This window comes from Bos javanicus, chromosome 29, assembly GCF_032452875.1.
Source record: "Bos javanicus breed banteng chromosome 29, ARS-OSU_banteng_1.0, whole genome shotgun sequence".
NCBI classification, from domain to species: Eukaryota; Metazoa; Chordata; class Mammalia; order Artiodactyla; family Bovidae; genus Bos; species Bos javanicus.
The window spans coordinates 1,116,280-1,125,430 of record NC_083896.1 but is presented as its reverse complement, the minus strand read 5'-3'; positions in this window follow the sequence as shown (position 1 = coordinate 1,125,430).

The window sequence follows — 9,151 nt, the reverse complement described above, 5'->3', positions numbered from 1 at the left end:
TCTTGATTCCAGCCTGTGCTTCTTCCAGCCCAGTGTTTCTTATAATGTACTCTGCATATACGTTAAATAAGCAGGGTGACAATATACAGTCTTGATGTACCCCTTTTCCTATTTGGAACCAGTCTGTTGTTCCATGTCCAGTTCTAACTGTTGCTTCCTGACCTGCATACAGATTTCTCAAGAGGCAGGTCAGGTGGTCTGGTATTTCCATCTCTTACCTCCAGACAAAAATAATATTAGTATTCTTTCATTTAACAAATACATACTGAATGAACAACATAGCCTATCCTCTGGAAACGTAGGCTCCATGGCAGGGGCTTTGATCTCCACTATAGACCGTGCCTTTAACAGAATCTGCCCAAAGTAGACACTCAGTAAATATTTGTTGAATGAATGAACAGATGAATGATTATGACAGATACTTTACTAGATACTGGGATCGATCATTCAGTCCTTTACATGGTAGGAGAAGGCAAATAAGCAAATACATATTATATCAGGTGGTATTCGTGCTCTGAAGGAGGATCTGTTTTGTTATGGGTATCCCACGCTGAGAAAAGGTGGACTCCACACCCAGCTCAGCCGTTGAGAATGACGAAGTCACACACACACCAAGGGGGTCCAAAAGACTTCATGATTCCCATAATGAGGCTTTCTGGAGTAGCAGGGCAGCTCCCAAGCAAGTCCAAAAACGGCCTGTGAGAACAGGGAGAGAAGACTGGCTTGGGGGTTTTATAATGGTTAGCAGGTCAGTTCAGGGTGATGGTTGTGCATGCAGTTTGAATTTTCCACAGGTGTCAAAGCAAGAAGGAGTCAGGCTTTTTTTTTTAATAATAATTTTATTTGTTTTATTTATTTAGTTTTGGCTGTGCTGGATCTTCATTGCTGCGCTAGCGAGCGGGGGCTACTCTCCAGTTGCAGTGTCTGGCTTCTCATCACGGTGGCTTCTCTTGTTGTGGCGCACAGGCTCTGGGGCACACAGGCTTCCGTAGTTGCTGCACGTGAGCTCAGAAGTTGCAGCTGCAGGGCCCTAGAGCACAGGCTCAATAGTTGCAGTGCACAGGCTTAGTTGTTCTGCGGCATGTGGGATCTTCCCAGACCAGGGATCGAACTCGTGTCTCCTGCATTGGCAGGAGGATTCTTTATCACTGAGCCACTCGGGGAAGCCCACAGCCAGGCTTTCTTATCACACAAACGTGGGGGCAGAAGGGGAGGAAGGATAGGGGTAAGGCTTAATATCTGTCAGCAGTCAAACATCAGAAGTGGAATCAGACTGTTACACATTTTATAGAGAGAGATCAGGGAAAGCTGCCGATAAAGAGACGTTTGAGCCAAGTCCTGAAAAAATGAGAGAGTGAGCCATGAGGTTATTCGGAGAAACATCCTTTCTGGCAGATTTAAAGGTTCAGCCAGAAGAGAGCTTGGTAGTTTCAAGAAACAGCAAAGAGGCCATTGTGAACAAAGTAGGATCACCTGAACTCCATGAAGCTAACATCTAGTGCATATTCTGAGAAGCAATTTTTTAAATGCTAGCTAGATATAGGTATTTGCAAAATTATGTTAATACCATATTCACTTTAGGAATGTGACAAGGATGCCCAATATCATTAACTATTGGAGTTTCAACCAGGAAAAAAAGACAAGAAGAGGTATAACAACTGAAAAGGAAGCAAAAAATCAATTTTTCAGCAGAAAACATGGTTGACCTCTTGAAAAACCCAAGAGAATCTATAGTTATATTATCAGACTGAGTTCAAAGAGTTTCCTGAATATAAATATTATTGTTGTTCAGTCGCTAAGTCATGTCTGATTCTTTGTAACCCTATGGACTGTAGCCTGCCAGGCGCCTCTGTCCATGGAGATTTCCAGGCAAGAGTACTGGAGTGGGTTGCCATTTCCTTCTCCAGGGTTTCTTCCTGATCCAGAGACTGAACCCATGGCTTCTGCATTGGCAGGTAGATTCTTTACCACTGAGCCACCAGGGAAGTCCAAATAAAAATATTATTCAGCCATAAAAAAGATGAAATATTACCATTTGCAGCAACATGGATAGACCTAGAGAATATCATAGTATGTAAAATAAGTCAGAGAAAGACAAATATTAAATACCACTTAAATGTGGAATCTAAAAAGTAATACGAAAAATCTATATACAAAACAGGGACAGACTCATAGACAGAAAACATATAGTTATTTACCAAAGGGGAAAGGGAGTGGGGGTGGGGTGGGGGAGTGTGGGAGTGTGGGCGTGTGGGAACAGATATGGGCTTCCCAGGTGGTACTAATAGTAAAGAACCCACTTGCCAATGCAGAAGATGTAAGAGACAGGTTCGATCCCTGGGTGGGGAAGAGCATGGCATCCCTGGCAGAGGAAATGGCAATCCACTCCAGTATTCTTGCCTGGAGTATCCCATGGACAGAGGAGCCTGGCAGGCTACATTCCACAGCATTGCACAAAGTCAGTCAGGACTGAAATGACTTAGCACACACACATAAAATAGATGAGCAACAAGAATTTACTGTATAACAAAGGGAACTATAATGGAAAATAATCTGAGAAAAAAATGTATATAACTCAATCACTTTGCTGTACACCTGAAACTAATACAATATTGTATCTATACTTCAATAGAAATAAAGTTTCTAAATGTAAAAATCAATATACAGTAATGAGTTGTATTTCTGCATACCAACAAAAAAAAATGGTTAAAAATAAAATTTGGAAGGAATTCCCCGGCAGTCCAGTGGTTAAGACTCTGTGCTCTCAGTGCCAATGGCCCAGATTTGATCCCTAGTTGAAGAACTAAGATCCGGCAGTGGTGCAGCCAAAACAAAAAAGTAAATTTGAAAAAGATACCAATTACATGTTACTAAAAGTACACAGCAGTATTTTTAACAAAAATTACATATAACCTTTATGGAGAAAATTATAAAATTGTTGAAAATGCAAAGAAATAAAAACAGTTACATCTAGGAAGACGTAATCTCTAGAAGTATCAGTTCTTCTCAAATCTATAAATTCAATGTCAGTCTAGTCCCAGTAGGGCTTTTGATAGAACCTCACCAGTTCATTTAAAAATATATGGGAAAGCAAAGGGCCAAGATAAGCAAAGACGATTTTCAAGATAGCAAGATCAGGGATATTTGAAAGATAGCAACATCTTTAAACTTACTATTTAAGTAAGACAGTGTGGTTTCAGTACAGTGAGGACAGTCAAACCAAGAGCAAAAGCAGGTCCTCACATGTGCAGATGCTTGATTTTTCTGATGCAGCAGATCGATAGGGAAAGGAGAATGTGTCCACAGAGTGCTGGCACACCCAGTCATTAATGTGGAGAAACCAAACCGGATTGAACTCAATGCCTGGCAAATTAAAGACCTACAGGTGAACAAGAAAACTTTTAAAGTTTTAGAAGAAAATATGGGAGGTATCTTTATGACCTAAGGGCATGAAAAGATTTTCTAAACAACATAAGGCACAGACTATATAAAATATAAATAAATCTGATCTGACAACATTAAAATGTAACACTTGTTGGTCAAATGATAACTTAGGAAGAAAACAAACCACAGACTAGGAGAATATATTTTCAAAATATAGCTGATTAAATTCATGATGTGAAGAACTGACTCCTTGGAGAAGACCCTGATGCTAGGAAAGATTGCGGAGAAGGCAATGGCACCCCATGCCAGTACTCTTGCCTGGAAAATCCCATGGATGGAGGAGCCTGGTAGGCTGCAGTCCATGGGGTCGCTAAGAGTCGGACACGACTGAGCGACTTCACTTTCACTTTTTACCTTCCTGCACTGGAGAAGGAAATGACAACCCACTCCAGTGTTCTGGCCTGGAGAATCCCAGGGACAGGGAGCCTGGTGGGCTGCCGTCTATGGGGTCGCACAGAGTCGGACACGACTGAAGCGACTTAGCAGCAGCAGCAGCAGCAGGAAAGATTGAAGGCAGGAGGAGAAGGGGACGACAGAGGATGAGATAGTTGGATGGCATCACTGACTCGATGGACATGATGGGGTCACAAAGAGTCAGACTTAACTGAGTGACTGAACTGAACTGAACTATTCAGGATGCATTAACATCTACAAGTCAATAAGAAAAAGAGGAACTTCTAGTAGAAAAATAGGCTGAAATTATGAACTGGTATTTGGCAGAAAAACCAATGGCTACTGGCGGCACTCCGTCTTATTTGCAGTGGCATGCATGTGGGATCCAGTTACCCAACCAGGCATCAAACCCTGGCCTCCTGCACTGGGAGTGCAGAGTTTTAGCACTGCACCACCAGGGAAGTCCCCAGGGGTCACTGTTAAATTTAAGATTTCTATTTCCGGTAATAATAGATTAGATAATTCAGATGAATCATCTCACTAAAGATAATTTTAAAAGTTTCAAAACATAAAACATATCTTCTTGAAGGTACTGAAGAGTTAACAAGAAAGGCCAAGAGGATGGAAGCCCAGCTAACCTTCAGGACATAAAGAATCTTCAAGTATGAGTGATTACTGTTGTAAGCCTGTGACTTTGGGGATGCTTTGTTACACAGCAGTAGGCGGCTAACTTTAAAAATAAATACAAAGAAATGACAAGGAGTGGTTATTTCTAGGAGGAAGGGAGAAGTGAGCTAGGAAGAGCACAAAGGAGCTTCAGCTATATCAGTAGTCGTTATTAAGCTGGGTGTGAAAACACAGGTGTTTGTTGTTATCTTCTTTTTGACAAATATAAAGTTAAGGACATAGTATTGTGAATCTCTGTTTTAAAAGTATTTTCTTTTGTACTTAATTTTTCATGCATTTTCTTAAAATATTTTTCAGTTTATACTAAAGAATTATGGTGACTTGGTAATTAATATTCAATTATTTTCAAATTAAATACTTCCCTTTTGTTTTCTTGACTGGATTAGACTTTTTTCTGACACATTGCTATCCTATTCTTATATATGACTTTTTTCCTGAAGGAGTTATCCTTTGCATGTTCAGTGGCCTGCATTTATGACATGTGGGAAGTGGTGGACAGTAATAGAGGACTATGCTGGGTAAGAATATTTTATTTGCCTTTGGAAAGACTGATAAAATATCAATGGCAATATACTATGTGATGTTTTCCTATGAAATGTACTGGAATATCTGTTTTAAGAAAGAATGGGTCATGATATACCAATGGATCTTAGATATTAGTGAATTCCTATGGGACAAATTATGAATGAAATGACAAGTCAGCTTTTTAAGTGTCTGTCCTGATGCGGTGACATAAAAACTCAAAAGAAGTGTAGATAAAGGGTGAAGAGGATTTGGCCCTGAAAGAAGAGGATTAATAAGCAGGGGGTAAAAAAAATAAAATAAGCAGGGGGTTCTATATGCAGTGAGTGAGAACAGTGAAGTGTGAAACAGCACAGCCACTAAGAACCTGTTCTAACAAAGCTGTGAGGGGGATTGAGTTACTTAGGCATTACAGCCCTTGGGAGAAGTGAACTGTCCTACAAACCTGCCTGGTGGGGAGTTCTAGATTTGCCTTAAGGACCTGAGCTGAGAACCCCTGCAACATTAAAGCAGTTCTAGAGTGAATTAGCTGCAGTCCTACTCGCAAGCTGCTTCTCATCAGATTTCTTATGGCATGGGGGCGGGAGCAGGGAGTTGTCCTCTGAAAGGGTCTGGAGCCTCTTCCCCTGATGAGTGTGTGAAAACCGCCTTTCCCTCTCCATCAGTGCTCTCCAAAGAGGGGTGCAAGAACCACGGCAACTGCAAAGGACATCCCAAGTGGTGCAGGAATATTAAAATGCCTTTACATATTTATTTCATCCTTTTAATTTCTATTTTTGCATACATTTCTGAAGTTACATTCTGTTAGGGGTTTCAGCTAAAAAGTTTTGTGATTTTCAGTTCAAAGAGCTTGGAGATCAGATACATTTACATCACCTTTCCAAACCTAAAATAAGAACACAATCTGACACTACAAAGGCAATTATGTGACTAAAGTAATAAAATATTAAATACTGAGTTTTCTACAGAAAATCTGGTATATTCATTCATTGGTCAAATACATGGTTAGTATTCCTGGAACTTCTACCTATGGCCCATTTCTCTTGATATGTCCCATTTGTCTGAAACATTGTGTTTTTCTGAAGTGTATTAAGTGTGGCAAGAAAAACTAATTTAAGTTTACAGTAATGCTTGGGTTGGCTTCCCCAGTGGCTCAGTGGTAAAGAATCTGCCTGACATGCAGGAGACGTGGGTTCGATCCCTAGGTTTAAACTTACACTCCAGGGAAGATGCCCTGGAGGAGGTCATGGCAACTAACTCCAGTACTCTTGCCAGGAACATCCCCATGGACAGAGGAGCCTGGTGGGCTACAGTCCATGGGGCTGCAAAGAGTTGGACACGACTGAAGTGACTTAGCATGCAAGCAATGCTTAGGTCAGTTACATTAACAATCTAACATGTGCCACTAGAACAGATACCTAAAAGCAGACACTCATTTCCTTCTGGTTTTAAAAGCCCAGCTTCCTTTGAGATTCTCTGTGAAGCCTCTGTATGTCATGTTCTATTGCTCATTCAATGTCAATTTTATGAACATCATCCACATGCCAAAGCACTGTACCAGGGATGCAGGAGCAGACACTGACTGACATATGAACAAATAGTTAAAGTACGGTAAGTCCTATTAGTATTACTCTGTAATGTATTGTACATTATAGAGGAAACTTCATCTCACAAACACAAAAATAAATTTACTAAAGAACACATGAATTTCTGGTGCTGGCCAAGATGGAATAAGCCCACAGCAGCCTATTTCTTCAACAATTACAAAATACAAAACTTTGAACAAAATGCAGACAGCAATTCCCAGAAGACTGTTGAAAATTAAACCATTTTGACTGAATGGTTGAAGAAGGAAGTCCAAACTTGAAAAATGAACAATACTGATGATGAGTTTCCTGATTTTTCTCTCCTCTTTTATCCAAGGCAGACTGGGTCACAGAACAATGCAAGGGACATGGACAGCAAAAACTCCCAACATGAACATGACGTTGCTCAGTCGTGTCCAACTCTTTACTACCCCATGGACTGTAGCCTACCAGGCTCCTCTGTTCATGGGATTTTCCAGGCAATAGTACTGGAGTGGATTGCCATTTCCTTCTCCAGGGGATCTTCGAAACCCAGGGATCAAACCCAGGTCTCCAACATCGTAGACAGACGCTTTACCGTCTGAGCCACCAGGGAAGTCCAAAAACTCCCAAGAGACAGTTCATTTTGGCTAGAGAAGCAGGAAAGGGGGTCCCAGCAGGCCACAGTGTGAAAGTCTCCATTTTTCTCTTGTTCTTTTTCTATCTCTTGGCTCTGCCCAAAGGCTTTACCCCGGTGCAGTCAGAGCAGCACCGCTGCATCGGTGGTTTTAGTGGAGCTGTTACCTAAAAGAGCAAGAGAAAAATGATCCCAGAGGAGTCAGGAAATGGACTTCTTGGGGTCGCGTTTTTCTGTCTCTTTTCTCTTGGTGCTTCAAGAGAAATGTAGTTCTTCATAACTGGAGGGTGGCCCCAGTTGTGAAGAACTACATTACAGCCTGGGATATTAAGAGGGCATTAAAACTAAGAATGGAGAAGGCAATGGCACCCCACTCCAGTACTCTTGCCTGGAAAATTCCATGGATGGAGGAGCCTAGTAGGCTGCAGTCCATGGGGTCGCTAAGAGTCAGACATGACTGAGCGACTTCACTCTCACTTTTCACTTTCATGCATTGGAGAAGGAAATGGCAACCCACTCCAGTGTTCTTGCCTGGAGAATCCCAGGGACGGGGGAGCCTGATGGGCTGCCGTCTATGGGGTTGCACAGAGTCGGACACGACTGAAGTGACTTAGCAGCAAAACTAAGAAAAACTGGTATTTGTGGCAAGAAGCAGGAAAAGGGGTGCTATTCACAATATTCCCTTTATTAGTTTTTTTTTTTTTTTTTACATTAGCCTTTTAATGTCTGTAAGAATTTTGAAAGTGTATCCCAAGTTATCTTACAATCTGTTCTGGTCTATGTTTTGGGTTTTTTCATTGACCAAACTATGAGTTCACTAATCTTGTTCTGTGCTATGTCAGATCTCCTAGTAAACTTATCTTGTGCTAAGTCACTTCAGTCGTGTCCAATTCTTTGCAACCCCATGGATGCATCACCAAGCTCTTCTGTCCATGGGATTCTCCAGGCAAGAATACTGGAGTGGGTTGCCATGCCTTCCTCCAGGGGATTTCATGACCCAGGGATCGAATTCAAGTCTTTTTGCCGCTGCTGCTGCTGCTGCTAAGTCGCTTCAGTCATGTTCGACTCTGTGTGACCCCATAGACGGCAGCCCACCAGGCTCCCCCGTCCCTGGGATTCTCCAGGCAAGAACACTGGAGTGGGTTGCCGTTTCCTTCTCCAGTGCAGTAAAGTGAAAAGTGAAAGTGAAGTCGCTCAGTCGTGTCTGACTCCTAGGGACCCCATGGACTGCAACGCACCAGGCTCCTCTGTCCATGGGATTTTCCAGGCAAGGGTACTGGAGTGGGGTGCCATTGCCCTCTCCCCAAGTCTTTTTAGGTCTCCGGTATTTGGCAGGTGGGTTCTTTACCAAAGTGCCACCTTATAAACCATTAATTTCGGTTACTTTGGGGATGTCCCTCATGGTCCAATGGTTGAGTCTTCACCTTCCAGTGCAGAGGGGTGTGGGTTCAGCCCCAAGTTGGGGAGCTAAAACCTCACATGCCTCATGACCAAAAAACCAGAACGTAATCTTGGCCAAAAAATCAGAAGATAAAAACAGAAGCAATATTGTAACAAAATCAATAAAGACTTTTAAAATGATCCATAGCAAAAAAAAAAAAAAAAAATTAAAAAACAAAACATTACTTTTAGTCTAGAATGTATATTTTGATTCTCTTTTTAATAGACAAATTTTTCTATTGAAACCCCATCTTTTCATTCATTTTGTCCATTTTCCTCTATTTTCTTTAACATACTAATCTGTTAAAGTCCTTGCCTCCCATCTCCAATGTTTTGATCATCCATGAATATGTTCCTGACTATGGGTTTTTGTTTTTGGTTTCAGCCACTATTTCACGACTTACTACTACTACTACTAAATTAATCTTCCAGCAGTGAGGATTTCCACTTTTGTTAGGCAGAG